This window comes from Dromaius novaehollandiae, chromosome 1 (genome assembly GCF_036370855.1).
Source record: "Dromaius novaehollandiae isolate bDroNov1 chromosome 1, bDroNov1.hap1, whole genome shotgun sequence".
Classification (NCBI taxonomy): Eukaryota; Metazoa; Chordata; class Aves; order Casuariiformes; family Dromaiidae; genus Dromaius; species Dromaius novaehollandiae.
This window is the reverse complement of record NC_088098.1, coordinates 40,330,648-40,354,581: the sequence shown is the minus strand read 5'-3', so window position 1 is coordinate 40,354,581 and position 23,934 is coordinate 40,330,648. Positions and strand designations below refer to the sequence as shown.

The 23,934-nt window shown below is 39.6% G+C and overlaps 1 protein-coding gene across 3 annotated transcripts in view; it reads right to left on the bottom strand.

Moving 5' to 3' along the window:
• The window catches only part of SYT1 (synaptotagmin 1), a 352,931-nt gene that overhangs the window by 96,844 nt on the left and 232,153 nt on the right, over nucleotides 1-23,934 (bottom strand). The gene's annotated exons all lie outside the window — the stretch shown is intronic.

The following is a 23,934-nucleotide window of genomic DNA, read 5'->3' as shown; positions in this document are numbered from 1 at the left end:
CTGTCCAGTTCAAGGGCATTTAAGCTATTAGTCATCATACCCTAACACTAGCACCGTTTACTGAATAATATATTTTCATCTAAGTTCCTATAAAGAAAAGCATATGTTCAGTCTATTTATTCAGTCCAGGGCTCTGGACATAGCCGAAGTACAAATAAATAACACTGAACACTAGCTATGATAAAGTGGTCTTGTTAAAGATCAGAATTTTGGAAAAAAGGAATTAAGATGACACCTTAATACAAGTACTTCAGACGAGAATTATCTTCATACAAATTGACTTTAATGACCACTGTTCCCGACATTTAAGCAAAATACCTGATGAAACTCTAAATGTTATAAACTATCATTCTCTAAAATCTCAAAATGCACTCAGTCTAACAGGTCTGCAAGATGCTCTCTCAGTGCATTACCCAAAGATCTTTAATATGATACAGAGCAAAACCAAAGAGTGAATCAAATTTGACATGTTGACGTCAGTGAATCACAGAAAAGAATGGACAGTATAAACAGAGAAAATTAATTGTTTAAAGGAGCTAAGCAGAGTGTAAAGCACAGTTGCAGGAAGTTCCACTAGAAAATGCCATTTCAGGAACAGGACAAAGCATCTTCATATTCCTTACCCTAAGTTTAATAGCTATATTTGTAACTTTTATTCAAATGCCCTTGGTGATAGATACAAAAATAATGTAGTAGAATAGTTTTAAACAATAATTTCTGTAACACTTCTTGTGCCTCCAAATGTTCATTTAATGCAGCTGCTATAAGGGAGAAGCAGTACCATATGTAGAACAAAGGAGAACTGATTACTAAACAAATGAATGTTATAAGATAAACAGTGAACAGATTAACAGCTGTTTAAGGGATGTATTTTATGAAGTCATCAGCAGCAATTCTGCAGTTAAAGTTGCATTTAGATCTGCACTTATCAAACTTAAAATCTCTATTTCATGCATTAATGATTTAATTTTAACTTCAAACCTGGTGTGGTAACACTTCATGGGACAACTGACTCTCCTACAAAATTTTATTTTTTCACCAAAGAACCACTGCCTTTCACAGTTGTGTGTTCTTTTCAGAATCTATACTTCACTTACTCTGCGGTAGACACAGCCTTTTAAATTTTACTTATATAACGTTATGCTTTCCATTTGAGCTAATTTAGAGGAATTATGTCCATATGAAATAAACGATGTGCCTAAATTCACCAGCTATTTGCTTTGCTGCTGTGTCGGCAGAGCTCTAAGCATGGCTCCAGGGAAGAGAAGCAGCAGCATGAACATGGGAAGGGATAGTGCGGGCAGGGTGGCACCAGGGGAGGAAAGAAAAGGAGCACACTAAGCATCAGTAAGTTGTGCCTTATACATATGCACGCTACAGATGAAAAAGCTTGTGGAGGCAGTGAAGTCAGGTGCTGTGTGCTGAAACGATGCTGTGTAAAGTGGTATTCTGGCACTGTTGCCTCGCTTCTCCAGAGCCTGAACAATGCAGGGAGCCCTGTGGAGCAGTTCAAACACTTGCAGATATCTTCAGCTTCTCTTTTGTGATGTGTTGTCTGTTCTCATCTATTTGTAATTTTATTTCCACCACTAGCTCTTGTGATACAATTAAATGATCATCAAATTAATATCTGAGACACCAAGGATCATGCAGAATCCCTCATTTATCTCTTCAACAAAAATACCCTCCCTTTTTTGTTAAAGAAAGCATAAATAATAAAGAATTTTTTGAAGAGTAACCCAAAATCTGGACATTTCCAAAACAGCTTCAACACTCAAGTCTGAAAAAGCAAAGCAAAAAGGAATGAATATTTTTCCTAATAAAAGTGCACTATCTCTGTCAGGCAGATGGCTCATCAGAATATTGCCACTGACAGAGATTGCCCAATCGAATATTGCTGGCATTCGATGTACATGTTAGATTTAAGACAAGTGAAACCTACAGATACCACAGGCTTTGAAGTGACGTTTGTTTCCTTTCAAAAGCATTATTTAAGTAATTCCAAATGTTAATCATTTTACACAATACAGATAAGATTTTCCAAAATGAGTAAAGACTTGTAGGGTTTTCATTTTTTTGTGCTTTCCAATTCATGACACTGCCAGGGGAACTTGATTTCCAGAAAAAAGATGAGCTGCTAAAAATTAGCTTGCTGCCAAGTGTGGTGGACAGCCCAGGATGAAATGACCAAAGTCACCAGTCGGTTTTGAAAATTCATATCTGCAGCCTTTAATTTTCTGGCATACCAGTTGCGACCTCTATCTATAAATACCTTATGGATAGAATGTGAACTTTCCTGTTATTGCAGAATGGATCACTTCGAAGATGCATAATGGTTAATCACAATTAGTGTCTCTTACCCATATGCAAAATTTTCAAATAATTTCATTTCCCTAGTGTTCCCTACAGTTTGAAGACTAACTCCGTATGTCTTAAATCAGTTTGATTAGGTTCAGTAGTTCAGTGTGAAACCTCAGGGGGTCTCTGGACATGAATATTCAACAAAGAACCTCTGTAGCAGATGAAGGACAGTGGGTGACACAAAAAACACAGACCTTAACCAAGTGATGAAGCTATCAGGGAGCCAGAAGCTTCTTGTACAACTTGTCTTACCCAGTGCCAGCACAAGGGGGTGCCTTGAAACAAGCAATACTCACCTATGCTATCAAGGAAAAGCTAAGGTTTAAGTATAATTAGTATGTGTGTAAGCTTTCCAGTATGTCAATGCTATATTCTCTGTTCTGTTCCTGTGGGCAAATAAATAATACTTATTGGAAAAAGCTGTCATGAATCACTACATGATTCAGTGATTCTTAAAGGCTGTTAAAGAAAATCTACAGGAGGGGATCTGCTGAGGTAGCATAGTTAGTAAGTAAGGTCTTGAATTAGTCCTGCTGATCCAGTTAAAACAGGGTACATTCTAGGACTGTATTCAGAAATGCAGGAATAGAGCCTACTATCTGTAAAAGGAGACTGCACAGAAAATAAAATGCATGGCAGAGCAACAGTGGGTAACTGAAGGAAAGAAGCTCTAGGACTGTGTTGATAATCAGGCATTTTAGGTACCAATTCTGCATCCTTCACTCATGCTGAACGGCAGTCTGACAAGGATGCAGCTAAAGAAATTGTGAGCTCTCCTTCCCCTCTCTGTCCTTTCCCACCATTAATATCAGACAGAGTTACATGCATATTGTGGGCCATTTGGTGCATTTGTAGCCATTTGATTATACAGACCTTTCATAAATACGGCAGCTGTGGTACACTTCCATTATCATTTCAGTTTGGGCTATGAGTGCACTTATGAGGCAAATCTCCAGACCATTCCCACTTACCATGCTTGGCCTCGTGCTGTTCAGCAGTCTGGGAGTGCATGAAGGCGCTCAACGGGAATATACGCCCCCAGAACTCACCTAATGGCGCTCCGACTGCAACAGACCCACAGCCCATGAGAGCAGACCTCTCAAGCATCACCCCCACGACGTGTGCAGTGTGATGTCGGGTACCAACTGCTTCACACTGCAGATTTCTGCTATTGCCCTGCGCTAAATATAGGTTGTGTCTCAACCTGACATTAAATCTTGTTCCACTGAATACACTAGGTTCAAAGGAAAAAATTTATTAATGAGTTACTCAATTTAAGAGCTAAAAATTATGCTCTTTATATAAAGATATCCTTACTTAGCCTTACAAAATGCTTGAAGAGGTAAAGGCCTTGGGTCTAATGCTGACATTTTGGTTAGACAGACAATCTAAAATTATCAAATGCCTCAGAGGACATTTGACTCCAGAGGAAAAGACAGTAAGAGGGAAGACAGAAAATGTGTAACAGCATCAAAGTGCTGTGGTCTGTAAGACAGAATAAAATCCTTAATGCTAATAATTTCCCATCCTTTCTGTGTGAAGCTTTACTATCTTAAAAAGGGATCTGAAGAGGGGGAAGGTCAAGAAAGAATGGAGGAGATGAATTACAAAGTGAAGACTGCTGTACCAAGAATGCCATCCATCCACTGATCACTCTCACATAAACAAGAACAGCCCCACTTAAACAGGGGCTGACAGCAAAGGACTATCAGATGATGGCTGATTCTGTATTATTCTACAAAGAAGGCCATTGCCACGTCAGAAATGATAAATATTAATAACCTGTGTTTCAGAAGGGACATGATACTTAATAAACAGGAAGCTGCAACTGCCAAATTGTTGTATGTGAAGTGCATCACATTAATCTAAAGCTGTGGTAGCCTGAACATTGAGAGCAGTGGCAGTTTTCATTTATTAAACTGTAGTTTTATCTTAGCTTTTTTGCACTTAAAGCTTCTAATCAGGGAAAAAAGATAATATATAGCCCTATTTACAATTTCGGTATAGAAACTCCCCAAGGGCCACGTTCTGAGAGCTGGTTTGACTTTCATTAGAAGTTACTTAAAAAAAAAAGAAAATGTACTGAGAGCAAGAACCCAGGTAATAGATACCACTATTCACAGCAGAAGGAATACAGAAGCGATCAATGCAAAGAAAAAGAAATGCTGATACATGGTAGAATGACTTGTAAAACAAGGAGAGAAAAACTGCAAATACATACAAATACTGATAATTTCAATACTAGCCTTCAGGCTTATACAGCTACATTTCCTTGCCAAACACCATTATATATGACACCTAGCTTTAACAGCATGTTGGCAAAATATTATTTCCACTTTCTTATGTTTATCTCAGATTTTTTATGTGGCTCAGATTAATGGTTCTACTTTTGACCTGTCACTAGAAGGAACTATTACTAAATATCCTAATGAACGCTCTCATGCTGACATTTCCCCTCTCTCTCGCTTGTGCCTTCAGTGTGCTGTTGCATAACGCTATCTCTACGAATAGTTTATGGAAGTTACTGAAGCTTTAACTGAGCTAAGAAATGTGTGTTTGGACAGTGAAAGTTCCCCAAATGCAAAACAGCCTGTAAAAATGCACTGATCAGAAGGGCTTCACCAATCAAATACCTATAACTGCCTATAACTTATTTTGTTAGCCATAATCCTGTGAAATTATTCAAACTTTGTATAACTGAACACTCCCATCCTCACCAGTAAACTGACACTGAATTTAGCAGTAACCCTAAACACAGCTACAAATTTAGCCAAGATGCTTGGGCTGCTCTTGACAGCCTACTGCACCTGATGTGCCTACTATAAGCTTCCAAAGCGGGAGGCCAAAATGCATAAAATGACTAAAATATTTATCTGAAGTCTCACATGTTTTTGGAATTTGCAGGGCATTCAGATTTATTATTGTTAATAGTAATTCACCTTTTAGGGCACGTGGTAGGTTCTCTGTCCTGGTAAAAACCATCTACTCAACAGCATGTCTTCTTTCTGTAGAGCAGAATTATTTCTGTCTCTGCTGCTCGCTCTCTCTTTCTACACTGCTCAGTCTGATCAACTCCTCTGCTCCTCATCTCTGGAGATACACCACGGCAAAAGTGAGACAGAGGAGTTTCCAGGTATGACAGGATGGTGAGTCAGCCAAAAAGTGTAAGTGAAGCTGCCGAGATGCCTCTTTCTTCAGAGAGATCACGAGGACTTTCAAGCTCAAACGTCAGGTTTCATCACAATAAATACTAAAACGAATAGCTCCTCTGTTAATCAGCCTATTCCCCCCAAAACTCATGATGAAACAGAATATAAATAAAAAGGAGTTAAAATCAAGCTGAGCCTGCTGCGTCACAGCAGATCGGTTCTTGCAGGCTGGCTTTCAGCCTAGCCACCTTGCAGCAGCTTCCCTGGCAGCAGCGAAAGCTGCATGGTACCTCGGGAAAGCTCCTGCTGTCGGCTTTGATGCTTGGCTGGCCCACTCCGTGCTTTGCTCCATGTCCTGCTCCATGCCCTGCTCCGTGTCCTGCTCTGTGCCCTGCTCCGTGTCCTGCTCTGTGCCCTGCTCCGTGTCCTGCTCCATGCCCTACCCAGCAGTGCCTTGTGCAGCACCACCAGCTTGTTGCTCCCCTTCTCTTGAACCTGCTTCCCATCTGCCTGCTCTTCCTTCCCCCTTCCTCATGCAAATACAAGTGTTTCTCCCTTGAGCACTTTCCATTGCCCTCAGCGAACGAGCCATATCCCCACTGCCACTAACGTTTCCCCCACTTGGCATACAATGGTCCAGAGGAGAAACCGGCAGCCTGGCTCCCCGCTGCATAGCCACCTCCCTGACGAAGAACTGTAACACTGTACCGTCTAACAAACAAAGTCCCACCTCTCTGGCCAAACCTGAGGCCCCCTACTACAGAAAATGCAGTAGGGAAAGGCAAGACTTCTGGGGAAGATGCTTTCTGATCAAATAGGTAATTTTTTAGACTGATGCCTCCTACCAGTTCATGATATCTGCTGGCATAAAGCTTTTAAAATAAAATAAATAAATTCAAGCTCTAGGTAATTGCCAGAGAAAGCACTGGGCACACTGAACAGCTGGGGAAGATGAAGAAAGCTGGAGCTTCTAACCAAGTTTGGAAGCCAGACAGGCTTGCTGAAGGCTTTCCAAAAACATATATTTGCACCAACACCAGCTGAGGCCAGATACTTTCCCGAGAAGGGACAAAACAACTCATGGGGCGAATATTCAGCACAGGAGAAAAGAACTGTAGAAGCTTGAGATGAGTGTTTCCAATCATGTTGTGGACAATGGTATTTTGTGGTTAAAGAGCACTTCACTTCTCCTGTGACATTTACTATGTGTTACACTTCAAACTTTGATTGATAGGCTGAAGGAAAAAAGCAGTAAAAAAGAAGTCATGCCTGTGACTTTAAACTGGCATTTTCAAAGGAACAAAATGCTCCAGTCATATCAATCCCCAGATTCAGAAGTCAAAAGAATTAGACTAAAAAGTAATGAAATTGATGGGAAAAAATCAGTTATGCCTATGTATACTTGATTTTCTTAGCAGATTTCATTCATTATATGCAGCAAACACTGTTTTTGTTTTATTTTGCTTCTCAGTTTCTGAGCACTTGGGAATGTATTTGTGTCACATTTTCAGGGTTTTCCCTGCAAATATGAGCCTAGAGTTATACTTTGTTTTTCAAAACAGGTATTGCAGTTCTTGCATAGCAGAAGAATTATCACACACAGACCATGTTGAATTTTAAAAGTTCCAAAATTAGTTAAAAACTCCATTGCCAAGGAAGGAAAAGCTAATTCTGTATATTCTGTTACAAAATATTGTGCAGGTGTAATGCCCATCTTAAAAAAGGAACTGGATTTATGATTTCTGTCAAGATGAAAATATACAGACTGTCTGTAAGTCAATGGCCCATTAACATATACAAACTTAACATAGAATGTTATTCGATATAGGCTTAGGGTTTAAAGGAGAACAGCTACTATTGAAAGAATTGACTATCACTGGACTTAGACACTAAGTTTCCACTAAAAGTAATTACCAATTTTATTTCTTACTGAGATTTAACATTCATTTAGAAGGTCTCAAATAAAAATGGCTCATATATATAGCATTTTTCACCAGTAGATCTCAACGGGTCGCATAATGGTGGTAGGTTTCACATCTGTAGAAATGCAGACATTAAAACACAGAAAATAATATGGCTTTGGTTAGCATTATAGAGAAGACACCATGGGTGCACTAGTGTACATTACTGACTGGTGCAGTGGCTTCACTTGCTGCAGGCATGTTTGCAGGACCACGTGTCCCCACTCTGTCTTTACACAGGCGTGCATGCTGCATGACTCCAAGAAGAGAGGCAACACAAATTCACACCTAAAGGGAACCCCTCCAGCACACTAAATCACTGATGTTGAGCAGCCTGTTTGACACCAGAGCCAAGCATCAGTCAGAGCTATCTCAGTCCCAGCTCCACGCCCCTCAAGGCTGTAACGTCTCCTGCACATCTCACTGGAGCATCAGCTCTCCAGCATGAGGAGCTTCACCCAGCTGCTCAGGCATCTCTTTTGGTTTGCTTCCTCCCAAGCAGGAAGTCAGTGGACTGCTGCCATATTTTGCTTGTGACTATTTCACACAGAATAGTGAAGCTGTTGAAAAGAAAGACTGGAACACAGCGCTTCCCACCTGGCTGTGGAGCACTTACTGTCAGCAGGGTAATTATTGTCTCATGAAATGTGAAATTGTTCTTGGTTTGCAGAGTGAAAACGTACCATGTTTGCAGAGTGTCCCGACCTTTAATAATCAATTTTGTTTATCACTGCAGAGAGGTAGCTTAAATAAACAGGCTTATAGTTTTATTTATCTTGATGTGCTACTATTGATAATAATTTTTCACCTATTAAAGTTATTAAAATAATCATTTTTTCCTGACTCTTGCCATTTTATTATCAAAACAGCAATGTTGTGCCCAGAATCCATAGACTCAAAGCACTGAAGTATGGGATAACAGAGAATAAACAGAATTTACCTACTTCTCATATATGCCAAACATGATTTACTTATCCACTGAACTAACCCTCCTGTTCCTTGGCCTTGTTGCCCACTCTGATTTTCATTTGACACCTATTAAAATTTTTAGTGACTTTCTCAGTGAAATTTACTATCTTTCCATGTGAAGTAAGACCAAATGTCAAAAAGCAAAGCATTTTTAGCTTGTAAATAATATAACTTTTTGAGTTCACAAAAAGCATGACACCATCTCCCTTAGGAGTTGGTCTTTTGCCTCAACCCAGTACAGAGGCAGGTAGAGCCTTATTATTGACTTTGAACAGATACTAAGCAGGTTCATATATCTGCTTTATCTAGCCCTCCAAGAGGTTCGTGACGAAGCTATTTCGCCCCACTACCCATTATGTATAATAAAGACAGGTTAAAAGGATTCACCTATAGAATAGAAAGTACTACCTATGATTTATATCTGCTGTTCACTTCATCATGAAACATATATTCTGCAGTTAAAAATCATGGGAACGCTTCATTTCTAAAATCAATTAATACTTTCAGACATAAAAGCCTTTGTTGTTGTTTTTAATTTTGTATTGCTTCATTAGGAAAGCATTTAGATATTTAAGCGTGGAAAGTATGGAGAAAGACCAATTTCCAATAGGCTTGAGAATGTTTTCATATCTTCACTGTCCAGCATGATCTAAAAAAAATTTAATTGTATACCTGTAGTAGTAAAAAATCAATTAAAAAAGCAATCAAGGAGCAAACCACAAACCACCTCCTTCTTCCTACTGGAATTAAACCTTTGTTTTTAAATTTATTTTAACTGAAGGATAGGCCAGTTGCAGTATGTAGGCAGAAACTGCTAGTATGAGGAAACACATCTTCTCCTGTGACAGGACTATATCTATAAACGTGTAATTCCTTTGCTGGGCAATGGTGTTTACCCAGTGAAATCAACTGCATGCCTGCATTTCTTGATCTGTCATTTTAAATGTACAGATATAACTTTGAATGAACAAGATTCCTTAAATATTATAATTATTAATAGGCACTCATTTGTGTGTGGGTAGTGCCTAAAGGCACCGACTCAGAAGTCATGCCTCACCAGATCAGACAGTGCACATAGAAGAAATGAAAAGACAGCCTTGCCTGCAAGGCTTCCCGGCGCGTGGTCCCAAGTCTGCGCTGCAGGGTATGTAGGCGTCTTGGTCTGGCTCTGGTGAGTCCCTCGCAAGAGCCATGCCCTCACTCCACCTCAGCCTCAGAGAACGCACCAGGCTTGCACACTACCACATCCAGTGTATTCCAGCATGTTGCCTAGCACACCCTTGTGCACAACACTTACTAAATAACCCTTAGGACCTCAACAAGATCCTCCTTGCATGGTTTGTCTGTACCATGCACAGCCTATGATCCACGACTGTTTCGTATCAAAACCTGTTAATGCGGGGCCAGCTGTAAGACCTACAAACCATCGGCACCCCTCACTGCTCACCCCTCACCCCTTGGCTGGGACCCTCTGAGAAGAGCATCTGAGCTGACTGCATTCTCGCTGCAATAGCAATTAGTGCCAGACGACTTAGATTCCAGCCATGGTCCTTTCTGTTCTTCCAGACCAACCTCCAGATCAAGACAGAGGATTGCTTCCCAGGCTCTTGGGCAACTATGAAACCAGTTGGCAGAAGACAGCTCGTAACAGGAATGCCCCAACTAAAAATCTGATACATTCAATAACCCTTTAGGCTGCACAACCTTGTGTGCAACCTCCGCTTCTTCCCAGAAGGCATTTCTGGCACTTGAGCTCCTGAAGCACCTCAGTACTAGACTTACATTGGAACTGATTTTGAAGATAATCCAAGGCAGGTCCTAAGAAGACTTTTCTGAGACAGAGAATTGGTGATAAAATGCAAGAACAAGCAAGCTGTCTTTAAAGGAAACAGACATTTATGAAGCCTTAACCACTGTGTTTCTAGACCTGCAATCAAGAGATTACATACTCTGACAATAATAATTCTGTCAAAGCTAATAGGACTTGACTAATAGGACTTGATTTTTCACATAAATGGTTGTACCTCAATCACATGAACCCTCTGTGTGAAAGGAAATTCCCTGTCCCCAGTCATCACAACCAAAACATCTAAGAGGGTCACGTTTGTTTCTATAGTGTCTGTAAAACCAAGCATGTCCTTGTAAGAGTTATGTGCAGTTGATAGGCACAGCCAGCATGAGCCATGCACATGTTCAGAGAGGTTGTCAACAAGACACACTTTGTTGGTAGTGTCAAATTTGGTCCAGTCAAATTTGGATGCAATTCGATGCTAGTATTGCAAGGTAATCTTGGTCCTAGTGCCTGGACAGCAAGTGTGGTCTGGCACACCATGTAATGAGCAAGGGCTCATATCATGTGTCAGAGCCAGAGTGCAGCAGAGCAGGGTGCAAGCACTGAGACTCTGCTGTTCCGCTTCCTGGCTGGCTCTCTGCCCACTGATGTGGGACTAAGCAAGGCTGGTTATGGCTGTGTATATTGATCTTTTCAAGGAGATCAAATTGTCTATTGATTCAGCTGTGTAGGGGCGTGAGGGAGAGCATTGCTGGTAGGCTTCTCTGTCATTGATGTGGCACTCTGGTCAGCCCAGTAAATGTGAGAGAGTAAACCAGCTGCACTGCAGATTTTTTGAGAATGTTATATGAGCAGCACTGGGTCATGGGAATGACGAAATAACGGTGTAGACTCAGCTGCACTGGTTTGTGAAACATTTGGCAAGATGGAGTAGTTAAGTGAGATATTCTAGACTGCGTAGTCAGTAAGACTGCCTGATAGGTGCTGCGCTGAAGCCCATGCACAGCATGGTCCCAAGGCCATCTCAGATATTCTAACCAAAATGTTTTCACAACCTCAATTTATTAGGCTGTGTGGCTGGTATTTGTACTAGCTTTGTAAATTTACCAATTGCCCAGCTGTCCTGGGCATGGGCATAGTGTTGGGATGGAGAGAGAGACTCATTCCCATGGCATTCCTCACCTCCGTCTCAACAAGCACCAACTCTTCCCACTCCTTCCCAGCCAAGACAAACTCCCCCAGAAAACACCACTGATGTGAATATGCACAACAGTTTTTGCAGCAGCCAGTTCTACCATCATGTGATATGGCTGTCAATATGAAGATGTGTTATAAGATGATGATTGTAAAGATACAGAATTTTGTGGAATCTGGATGTTATTAGACACTTACACTGCTAATACAAAAAAAGAAATTTAATTTGATTATTCACTGACAATACAACTGAAGTCTCTTGGGCAAAATGTTGTTTTCACTTGCTATTAAAAAAAAAGTAGGCTTTGACCTTTTTCTTTTTAAACCTTCATTTTTATTTTAAAAGACTGAAGCAGAGAATCTAAATATAGGTTGTGCCCTTGCCTAGTATTTCAACCTCCTTTATTCTGCAAGAAACTATCAAGGCTGCAACCCACATAACAGTGATGGCCTTTGTAGGAAGAAAACTATTTTCAAGATACAGTTAAGGTTAATAGGCACGTTGTTCTTCTTTTTTAGAAGCTCATTTAGCAGCACTATTATGATGAGGATGATGGTGATTGATTACTAACTTCTGCCTTTTTGCACAAAAAGCATGATTCCTGATTAGCTAACTAGCAATGCAGTAATGGTCATTAACTTTCTTGTAAGAAGCACTGCCAAAGTGATAAATAGATTTGGTTTACATTAGCTACCAGCCTAAAAGCATCATTTGACCTCATTAATAGCTCTAATCAAATCTGGAGTTATGCCCCCCTAAGTAGGAAGACTATCCTTTTTAGGACAAGAACTCAGAGTGTTTTTTTCTGGCCTCCATAAATACAAAGGTTGAAATGTTGTTCCATTGAGGTAAGGCCAAAATTCTCTCCAAAACGCTTTGTGTAAATGCTATATATATTCATTTTTTCCCTACTTCTTGTTCAGTGTGGGACAAGGTAAAACTCTTCTTAGGAGACATTAACACTGCATAGTCATCCTTTCGGTGAAGGCCAAGGAAGCTGCATTTCTTGGAAAAGTGGTCAGTTTGCTGAAGGAACTAAGAACACAACCTTTGTTTATACGTGCCTGGAATTTCATGTTAGTACGTTGAAATCCACATCAAAATTATATGGCTGTTGTACGGATTTAGTCCATGTCTGTGAAATGAAAAAGCTGCAGACTGCCTTTTGATCTCTTAATCCAGACCTCCTACATGCCACCTGAACACTGTTTCCCTCATCCTTCATTTTTACTTCTGTAAGCTGTAACAGTTATCACTGTTGCTGTGCTTCTCACTTTGCATATCCAGCAGCTGAGGACAATGTTAGTAGTTATTAGTTTAGCATTCCTGGAATATATTTCCTCTCATGTTGTGCTTCAGACTTCTGCTAATTAGCCTGAATAATTAATTTACACAAGCTCTAGTCAGGCCCTATATTCAGCTAGGCTATGAGTAAGTGTTACAGTTCTAACCCAACGTTAACACTTAAGGTGTAGGGGATGATGTGGACCTGAAAGAACTCTGGAAAGGACTGTTTTATAAGCACATGTATCATCCTAAAGGACAGAACAAAATGTTCTCGCCCAGTGTGGATTAATGCAGGTAGTTTGTCCCGATGCTTCCTGTGTCCTGTTAATCTTACTGGCTATCAGCAAAAGCAACTATTCTCAGTTTGACTCATACGATAGCAACTCTCTCAAAAAATCTCACCTAGTATTTTTATCTGCCTTTTTTTCTAACCTGACATGAAGCAGAGGTGAAATAGGACTCTGTAAGCTTTGGGACAGAGCAGAAACCATCAGAAAGAAGGCCCCTTTCATCTACCTCTATATTTTATTTGGTGAGTGTTGTTTTTTCTAAAATATAGCAGTGCAGAGAATGACATCCAGAAATCTGTTCTTCCCTCTCAGTTTGGTCTATATTTTGAATTATATCCTACAAAATAGCATGATTTCAACATGGGCTAAAAGTGCTTTCATCTGTTACAGCTTCCGGTCTGATGAGACGAGCATGTTGCTGGGTTACATGGTTTTGTGTGACATCATGATGATAAAGGAATTTAATCCAAGTCTCCCCATCTCCTGGAGGAGCACTCCAACTTTTAGATTAACATATAAAAAGTGGAAAGATGTGCTACCAGCACCGTATCAGAAGGCTCATCCTTGTTCCCTGCCTACTCCCATTCCCCCAAAAGAATGGCTGTAGGCATCTGTCCTTCAGAGCAGAATCTGCATTCCCTAGAGTTCACTGGACTATGAACCAGTCTGCTGCTCTGAGCCATGTGCTGAGGGTTTCAGTAGAAAATCCTCCTTCGTTTAACCCCTGTACCTGGCTTGCTCCTGGACAGTCAGTCTGTGAGGTCTTTCACCCTTCTGAGACCCCTGGACTCCCTCCTGTGCTGAGTCTGAAGTCTAGCCATGTAATACTGAATGCAGGATGCAAGTTTTTCTCAAATTGTGTCAGTCTTTTTTCCTGGATATGACAGAAAGTAATAAATCCCCTCTCTCAGTACCACAGCCCACCTTTGATTATCTGCACTAGGCATCAATTTTGCCTTACACTGCCCAGCTGAAAACCAGACACTTCTAGGCACTTATATCCTTTATGGGATCTCATTGTACAAGTTCAGTTCACAGAAGGGCCATTTTCTTCCTTTATCTTCCTCTACCATATATTATTGGCACTGAGTGTGCTCAGCAGAGATCCTACAAGTATATCCAGGCCAGACTTTCTCCACCAAGTGAAGCATGCCTATGAAGGCATACTGAAAACTCAGCCTCTGAAATGTTGCCAGCTTCTTCTGTCCAGTGGGAAGAGAACTAGAATCTGAACCTTATGTGGACTCTGAAAACCAATTATTAGATATTCAGAGTTGACTTTATTTCAGTAAATAGTCATCAGGGTCTGTCTCAAAGTTCTATAATAGGCCTGGATCTACAGTTCTATAGATTATATAACTCCATGCTCATGGAATTATATTGATCTGTGGTATTAAGACATTGCTTTTTACCTTTGAAGAGCTTTCTGAATGCCAAATTGCTAGTTGTCATAGTCAGAGTATTGTTTCCCTTTTCAAGCCAGACAGCCAGGAGAAGAGGACCAGTGACTTGCTTTAGGGATCACAAAGACCATCACTAAATCTTGAGAATGGGCAATCTAACCCCGTGCCCAGAGCACACTTCCCTCCTAAGATCAGCATATTTCTACTGTAGTAGTATTTTTCTCCAGAATTTAAAGTCACTCTTTGCAGCTGCTCTGCACGGACACAATTTCCTATTGCTATTCAACAACCCTCTGTATCCCCTGCCTGCTTAAAACTTCATCCCACTTCTTAAAATTGTTTAATTAAAACTCATTCTTCTCATTGGATTCATTTCACTGCTACTGATCAAAGAGGCTGGAAAAAAATCACATCTTAAAATTAAAAGCATACAGCAGAGTTCTTGCTTCTGTCCTTATATAAATATAATCAAACTTGAAGCAATTAAACTGAAGTTTAGTCAAAATGCCTAAATAAAAATGAAAAGGGAATGCCATAATTAAACACTGGAAAAATAATAACTCCTGAAATTAGAAGTCAGAGTAAAAGCCTCACTGTACTGAAATCAATGGCAAAGCTCCTGACAATTTCAGTACAACTAGGATTCTGCCCCAAGTTCCCAGTTTCTCATGCAAGTACTCTGGCATTAACTGAAGCAGCAGCTGTGCTCCCTCCTGATAATAACAACTTTGCAATAGCTATTTGACAATTCCTTCAAACCTGTAGCATCACCAGTAATAACAATTAATTCTCAGTCTCCTCAGAACTGAGGTAAGCTAGCTATAGCAGAAAGGGAGAGGCAGCAAAAGAAAATGGGCTCTGTGATGCATGAAGAAATAAAAATGAAAAGAACATCATCAAAGAAGACAAACATTAAGGGTAAAAGAGCAATCAATAAAGTCCAAAGCTTGCAACTTTGAAAATAAGTGCTCTAAAGAATTTAAATAAGTATAAATGGAATTCTCAGAAAGTTTTATTTAAGAGTGAATTAATTCTTCAGTGCATTTTCCTTCCTTCTTTCCTTGCCTGATTTTTTCTTAGGCCAGTTCACTTTCTGTATATGGTGCCACATGACAATAATGACATATTAAACTGTAAGTTATATATATTCTTCCACAATGATTATGCCAGCAAACAAAAGGTTAACGCACTTAAACGAATGCAAATGAGATGGTGGTTTATTATTGGCTGAAAGTGCCTAGAAACAGACTAATCGTGATACACAGATGCAACTTTGCATCTGTAGTCTAATTAAAACTAATCTAATTAAATATGGTGCATCTGTAAAGCAGCTTGAGCACTGCACAAACACACACAGAATTTCTTTTATAGTTGGAAAGAGCTTCCAAGAAGCTAGTCAGGCTGCCATTTAACTTTATTTGGAACCACTTTAATAGCAGGTGAGTAATCAGCAAATAAATTCCAGGTTGATGTTTTCAAATTGTTCATTCACAGAAGCAGTAATAATATTCACCCTTAGACCATCACAAAAACAACTGAGGCCAAGCTGACTGGGCAAGATAATGTCCTTTCATTAGACAAAATGATACAGATAGAAAAAAGAGAAAAGCTTCAAGCCATAAGTCATCCTTCAGCCTTACTAATTGAGGCAGAATTCAACTACAAAGAAACACTAATGCAGAGGTGTTACTTCACCAAAACAAATTGTCCCCAGCAAAATCAGGCATGATCAAAACCTTGTCTTGTCGAGAGATTTCTTTTAAAATCTCCTTGCCATAGAAACACTCTTTTACCTGGCAAATAACCATTGCACAGATACTCTATTCAGTATGATAACTTACTGCTCACAATTCAAATACTGCCATAACTGATTCTAGCACTGAGAACTGAAATGGCCACAAGGTAATGAAATAATGTTTAGGCTTTAAACTCCATGACCCTCTACCCAGCACACACTCTGCCTGCTGTGGGACCAATGTGAAAGAACACATTCCAGAGGTTTCATGCCTTTTTCCCCCCTCAAAACTAAAATAAGGGTAAAAAACTTCGAATTAGAAAATTGTTTCAAAAATCCTTAAAGTAGCAATTCTTATCAAATGAAAAAAGGGGTCAAAGGAGGACAAACCTCGAGGAGCTGTTCTTCACAATATACTTCCATAAGGTATTACAGCAGACAAAGATACTCTGCCTATCCATGTCTTAGAGAAAAAGGAAGATCATCCAAACTGCCTTGATCTTGTTGCAGCCTAGAATAACTATGCTTGTAGGAAGCCACTGATATAAATGTACTGGGTACAAAAGGGCTCCTAGCAGGTGTCTGAATGCATGCAGGACAAATGGGCTGTCAAGATCTGGTTGTTTTCCTCCTCTTGCCCTTTCTCAATGCTCACCAGATTGCTAAAATATTGAATTCCAATACGGCCTTGACTTTGTAGGGCAGATGTGGCTCTATATTGCTGGGAAGTTGTCCACATCAGGCTTCACTTTGTGTTCAAGTGAGATTCATGGAATGAGAGCATGCAGGAAAATGTAAGATTATATTGTAGATATGGGACTTTTCTAGAAGGACAGTGAACTGCCTCTTTGTACTGCTTTAGATAAAATATTCACTGGATGAAAAATTGAAATAACCTCGAGAGTAGAGCTCTGTATTCTTTTTTTGATTGCTACCCTAACTACTCAGTTATTTATCCTGTATAGGCCAGAGGCTAGGCTGCATCTCCCATAGGCTGTTCCTGATGCCAGGATCTGTTCCTCATTCCAATACGGATGAATCCCATATTGAAAATAGGGTCTGCTGCTTGACAAAGGTACATAAAGGGCTCTATTGCCAAACAGAATTCATAAATGAAGAAAATTCTCAAAAGACATGTTCTTTGCTGCCTGATGTTTCTGGAGAAGTATAGCTCTGATTTGGGTCCTTTCCGCTGTAAATAGATCCATTAATTTCAGAAATACTGTGCTGAACAACATTTTCAGGGTTAGGTCATGAGGTGAACGTAGAAGTACACAGAAAAATTCGTTGGTTACTTTTGACAGCATTCCTTTAACCTAGGAAGGTAAGTGCGATGATCTGTAGAAAAGGGGTATCTTGGTAAGTCATAAGTAATTTTTAAATGAAATGTCAGTATGAAATTGCGAAGTAAATAGTAATTTTCATGTCATTTTTCTATATGCTGGTCTGAAATGTAGTCCACTCCAGAAGCTTGCAAAAGGCACCTTTCATAATTCAAAACCTACATTAAGGTGAGGCTTATGTACTGCACAGGCTGTCATAGAGGCCTGTGCACCAGAATGAATATCCCCCTTTGTGAATATGTGCATTGATGGCTAATAGCACTGCGAACTACAGTAAAAAGCCCTAGGGTAACAGGGACTCCAAAAAAGTTGCCTTTTTTCCCCTAAATAGGTAATATAAAGAGAAGTTTGAAAGCACTTAACTTTACACCAGATTCAGATTATTCAGATACAGAGTTTTTTTAATATTTATTTCATCTAGGTATCATACAGTTATAAAGGAATGAAAAAGGTACTGTAAAATATGTTGTTATTTTTACACCCCATTTTGATCTCAGGGCAATTTGTACCTTTTAAAGTGTGGTACAAACAAGTGCCTGTATATACGCATTGATTTATTTATTTTACTCTTTATTATTATTATTTATGTATTATTTACTTATTACTCATCTATTATCTATTATCGGTATATTGTTTATTTACTTATTATCTTTATTATTACTCTTGTACAACTTTGATCACTCTCTGCTCCTAGGTTAGCTCAATATACAGCACCTATAAGACGAACAGCTTTTATAATGTATGAATGCCTTATCAGGGCTCAGCAGCCTGTGAATTGTTATTAAATCAGCACGGCGTTTCAAGGTTAAGAACATCATAAGTACAGAATGATAATTTATATATCACAAAACAACCCCCAAGATATTATTTTAGGAAGATATAAATTATTTTTAAAAAGAATATAGAAAATCAGATTCTAAGTTTCTAATTTTTTCCAGACTTCTAAGTGCTAATAACTTGATGAGCCAACTACTTAATTGTGAATCTCAAACCTGTGCTGCCTTTGCTATATTTTCGAGAACCAAAGAAATCAGAGAAATCAATATTAATTCCCCCAAATTCTTTCAGAAACATATCTGCAGATATCTGCCTTGCTTTCTGATCACTGACGCTAGCATATTGCTCTGCAGGACAGCGGAATTAAGACTAATTGGGTGACAATTCAAATGAGGTTTCTGGTAACTAGTAGACAACTTCAGCTCATTTTGAGAAGACAGTTGGAGTGTTTCTAATCAGACTTATCACAAACTCATGAATCTTCTATGTATGTAGCGAGGAGGCTGCCCTTGAGCTGAGGAAAAGGAAGACCACATCAATAATAGCCTTCAGTGCTGCTTCAGAGCCAAAGCTATGGCTCCACGCAGTGAACGTTCAAGCATGTGAGAAGTGTGGTTGGCACGGGCAAAAATGGTGCTATCAATTTTACTGTTACAGTGAAAATGTCCTTTAGTAAGGATAAAGTTTTTGTCTCCATTATACAATGAGCTTGGAAGGTAATATTGTTTCTGTGACTAGTATTTAATCCATCCCAAATCATAAATAACTTATGCTGGCAGTGTTGTGCTAGCAGACTCCACTAATGAGAGCGAGCGTGGTTCTCCTTATTCAAGCACAGCGTGGTAAAGGTGACATTTGATGGAAAAGTGAGCCCTTCTCGGGAGCAGAGAGCTAGACGGCCTTTACCTCACTGCTGATGGCTTAGAGATCCAGTATCTCTGCAGCGGCTTTCACAGATTAAACCACTGAGGAATTGAAATAAAACACCCCAAACTAAACCCTATTAAACAGCTCTCTATTTGCTCAGTCAAAATATTTTAATTACTAGAACACCATGGCCAACATGTAGACTATCTTTTGACTGATAGCCCTTTTATCCCTTCCTGAAATGAGTTTCGCACAAACATACCCCTTGGAAGTGGCTAGTAATTACTTAATTGGCCTCACTTGCCTTAAAGTAAGTCAGTTCATACCAGAGACACAACTTCTTTCTGGAAGCCAGCACTGTAAACAACTTTGGATTACTTTGACCTTTCTGTAATGTTGGCAATACTGAAATTTATCCTAGCTGGCCTCTATTCTTGATCCTTACCTGAGATCACAGGGAACTTTGCTGACAGCCACTAACACCGCAATGGCATATGCAATGCACTTTTCTCTTCTGGCTCACCTTCCAAAAATTCGTCTTGCCCAACCAGGAGCTTATCATTTAGAAAACACTTGAGTGGAGATATGAGGTTTCTAGTTCATGGGTCAGTGGAGGGATGTTCAACATATTCATGGGGTAAGGAGCAAACATTGACAGGAGCACTGTCACTATTTTACAGCAAAAAAGAGCTAGTTCTTCCCTCACTACTTCTGCCATTGTGACAGGAAAAATCTGTATATTTTACAAATACATTAGACCTGAAGCTACTAAGAAATAAACATCAATATTCAGTGGTCTGTTTTGCTATAAGGTTAGCTGAATGATTTTCACTCCTCCTTAGCATGCTTTGTGTGAAGTGGAAGGAAAAGTACTTAGGATACAATAGACAGAAGAGAAAGACTGGTTTATGTTTTTTCTTTTTCACTAGAAGTATCTTATGCCAGACAGACAACATTGAGAATGAAGCAGAGACTAGCACCCGCAGGGAGTTTTATGCCTCTCTCGGCCATATGTCAAAAAAGTTTCAGAGACCTAAACTTTTCTCTTTTCTCTGGTAGATTAGTGAGGAGGCAGCTGTATTCTCTGTGAAAGCCTTAGCATGGAGAAACTCTGCTTTTTCTGGAGAGGCAGGAAGCAGAAATGACGGGAGTCACACACATGCTGTGTGATGAGCAAGCCAGGGAAAAGAGGAAGTAGACTAAAGTTTGTGAGAAGAACTGGAGCTGTAAGTTACAAATTAGTATCACTCAGATGACAGATGTGACCTCAAATGCCTACAAGCCATACATCTCATCAGCCTGCTCTGCAACAGTAATTCTCAGAACATCAGACCTACTGATACGGAGGTTGTGAAGACATATACTGTCATTAGTGGTCATCTGCCTGGTGGAAGCAAATGCATTAGTTGCATCTTTTTGGAGGACAAAGGGGAAGGAAGGTAAAGGCATTTCTTGATGAGAGTCTGCATAGTTTGAAACATTTTAGAAAATTATTCCTTATTATTACATTTTTGCACAGACATATTCCATAGAAAAGTTTTTCAATCGTGTCCTTATTATTACAGATAACAGTGACTAATTGCTGTCACAATTGCTGATTTCTTTTCCTTAGAAGAGGTGATTTAATGAAAGATCATCTAGCATCAGGACAGAAAAACAGAGATTTCACAGCTTTTAATTCATCACTCCCAAATGTCAGTACAAACAAAAAATGGTGCAAACCCCCCTTATTTTCATTGTGCCATAAAATATTCCAGGAAAACAGACACCGTCAGCATTGCTTTGCTACAGCAAGCATCCTCATTGCCACTTCAGCCTCCTAATGGCTCCCAACCATCATTCTGACAATGCTGAGTGAGTAACAAACTGCTGTAATTCAGCATCCTCACAATTTGGGTATAGCCTCATTAAGCTCAGGAACTGGATGGTAAATACACTCCCCAACAACTGTAAGCACAGACATCATTTATTTCTATCCTATGTTGAGGCAAGTGTATGATAGCTTGTCTCTACCTCTTAAATAAACAAAACAAAAACAACTTTGAAACAGAGTGGCATTATAATACTTGCTAATCTATTAAAAATGGCCCATCTTAGTATGCATGACTGTGATATAATGTATGGTCCTAGTACTTTACAGTTTATATTTCCCCCTGGTACAAGGGAGAAAGATTTAAGAAGTCTATCCCAACAGAAGAGTATTGGTGGCATTGCGGGCAACCCTAGACTTTTGCTTGCAAGGATTAAAGTACTGCAGGGGTTCAGCCACTGAAAAAAGTCTTGAAGCCTGTGAAATCTGAAATCTGACTCACAGATGCTTCTCATCACTGAAACTGCAAGGAGGGAAGAATTAGTGGGGCATCACATGGGCTCCCTGCTTACTGCCACAGACTGCCCAATATACCCACCAAACTGCTACACAATTCCCTAACGTTCATGGGTGACCTAAACTAAGCGAAAAAGAAGAAAGCTAAACAACATTATCCACCAGTCTCCCGGATCCCTCTCCAGCGCAAAGAGCAGCACCATGGTGGCGTGCTTCCCTCTGAGTCAGTAATGCTGAGGAACTGTGTCGGATACACACTGATGCAAGAGTTTCTGCACTTTGAAGGCAGCATAAAACCGATGCCCCGAGCTTTTGTGTTGATGAAAGATCCCCTGGGATTTTCCCAAAAGGATTGTAATGCCTTATGGCCCCATCCAACTCTCATTAAAGTAAATGGAAAGAACCTCAATCACTTGTGTGGAAATTGGATGTTTGCAAGGTTGGCCCAAATCCCAAGTGAGGTAATTACATTCTTCCAACAGCTTCCATTGGAAATTTTCAAATCCCCCCGCCCCAAATCATCTCAAAGTAGCACTGTACTGATCATTTAAACTTAACAACTGTCCCAAATGCTGTCTTTTCTTCTGACTGCAATCATGAAAATGTTGTGATAATAAGTCATGGGTCCATGTAGCAAAAACCTGTACGGTTCTTAACAAGCAGCCTACTAAAATGAAATGGGAGAAAAAATTGCATTGATATTTACAAATGTATGAAAAGAGATTTATTACTACCACCCTATCTGTGTGTAATATATGGTTCTAAAATTAGATCATGTACATACTTACAAAGTTCTAATAAGCAGAGCTAAGATAAAAATTTTTATATATACATATATATATATTCTGTTCTTGTTCTACTAGGAATTATTGAGATAAATATTCAATTGAACAGAATAAAAATGGCTCTTGTCATTATCATTATAAAATTACATCTAGTTTTCTTATTAAGTCTTATTTTAGGTGGCAGTGAGAAGTAGTAGCAATGTTGGATAGATCCATGTAGTGTGCAGAATCAAAGTCCAACTGTCAACAGTTGCTCAACGAAAATGAGCTGTTGCAAATCAAGGATGTTGCACAGCTTAAACATTTCAGTTAATGCATTAACTGCATAGAAAAACAATTTTTCTAAATAGGTTCCTTCTTCCATTCTGTATCTTCCTACATACCTATATTTATATCAAGAAAAGCAGCGTGCATAAGTATTTCTGTACCCTACAATCACTGTTAGATAAATGCATGGCTGTCTCAGAATAGCTGCCAGTCAAGTCAATTTTGACATTTCTTCATGCTATTTTATCATCCTCAGTGTTATGCTCTGAGTTCAGCTATCATTAAGATTTCTTGTTTGTCCACTGTGCCCTCACCCCTATCCCCCCATGCTGTTTTCTGTCAACTAGGACACCTACCAGTCATAAGACTTAAAACCCATCAATAAATATTTTATGAGGAAAGAGAGTTTAGAAATTGTTATTCTGGAATAGTTTCATATGAGATGATTACCATCACAGAGTTGTAATCTAAAATGCTATGCTAGACTGAAATTTATGAATAGTAAGCTTGCCTTATCTTCCTCTGTCATCCTTCCATTGCCCTTGCTGCAAGTCAGTCTGCACCCATGGAGTATTACAGACACGTAACTGACTGCTGGGCTGAGACCTGAAATGCTACATTCCAGCTCAGAGCAAGCATTTGCTGAAAATTGCATAGTGAGGTCTTGGAAACCATTGTAAAATAGTTGGCTTTGGAGGAGCAGGGGGGTTTTAAACCTGAAGAAGAAACAAGTCTGAATGCTGGGCTAGCAAGTATATTGTTTGTGCTATTTTTTTCACGTGAGTTCTAGCTAGGAGAATGGTGTTAATAAGCACGTAAATGAAATAACACAGAAAGCAAATTCAGTCGACTTGGTAAGGAGGGACTGGAAAAATAACCGTAAGAAAGAAATAAAAATCAGTATCAATATGTTGTCTAGGTGAAGAAAGTACTGCCTCTTTATACACTGTTTCCAGTAAAAAAATATGTCTGATGCTTGTTCCAGTCCTGGAGGTTTCCTCCCTCTTGGAATGCCACCATTTGAGGAATGGGCCTAGGATGAGAAAATTTCTCGTGTGGAAATGACTTTCAATTTTATCACCAGCTCACCAGCTTTAGGATATTCCCTGTCACTCCTCTTCTACTATGTCGAATGGATGGTTTGTGTAGGTGCTTTTAACTGGCAACACAGGAGCCGCCAGCAGAGGCTGGGGAATATCATTTAGGCTGTAGCCTAACACACCTGGGTTCTTGGTCTTCCTGAGACTAAAGAGGATCAAAGGATCAAGTTGAAAAACTAATTTGGATCTGTCTCTCCTGTAGAAACACCTAGAAAAGAAATGCAGGATTCATGGGGCCAGATTCTGCAGCCTAGTGAGTAGGACACTTGTTTAAGCGTAAGGAGCCCTGAATACCCACTGATATTTGCTTTTGTCCAATGACATTTC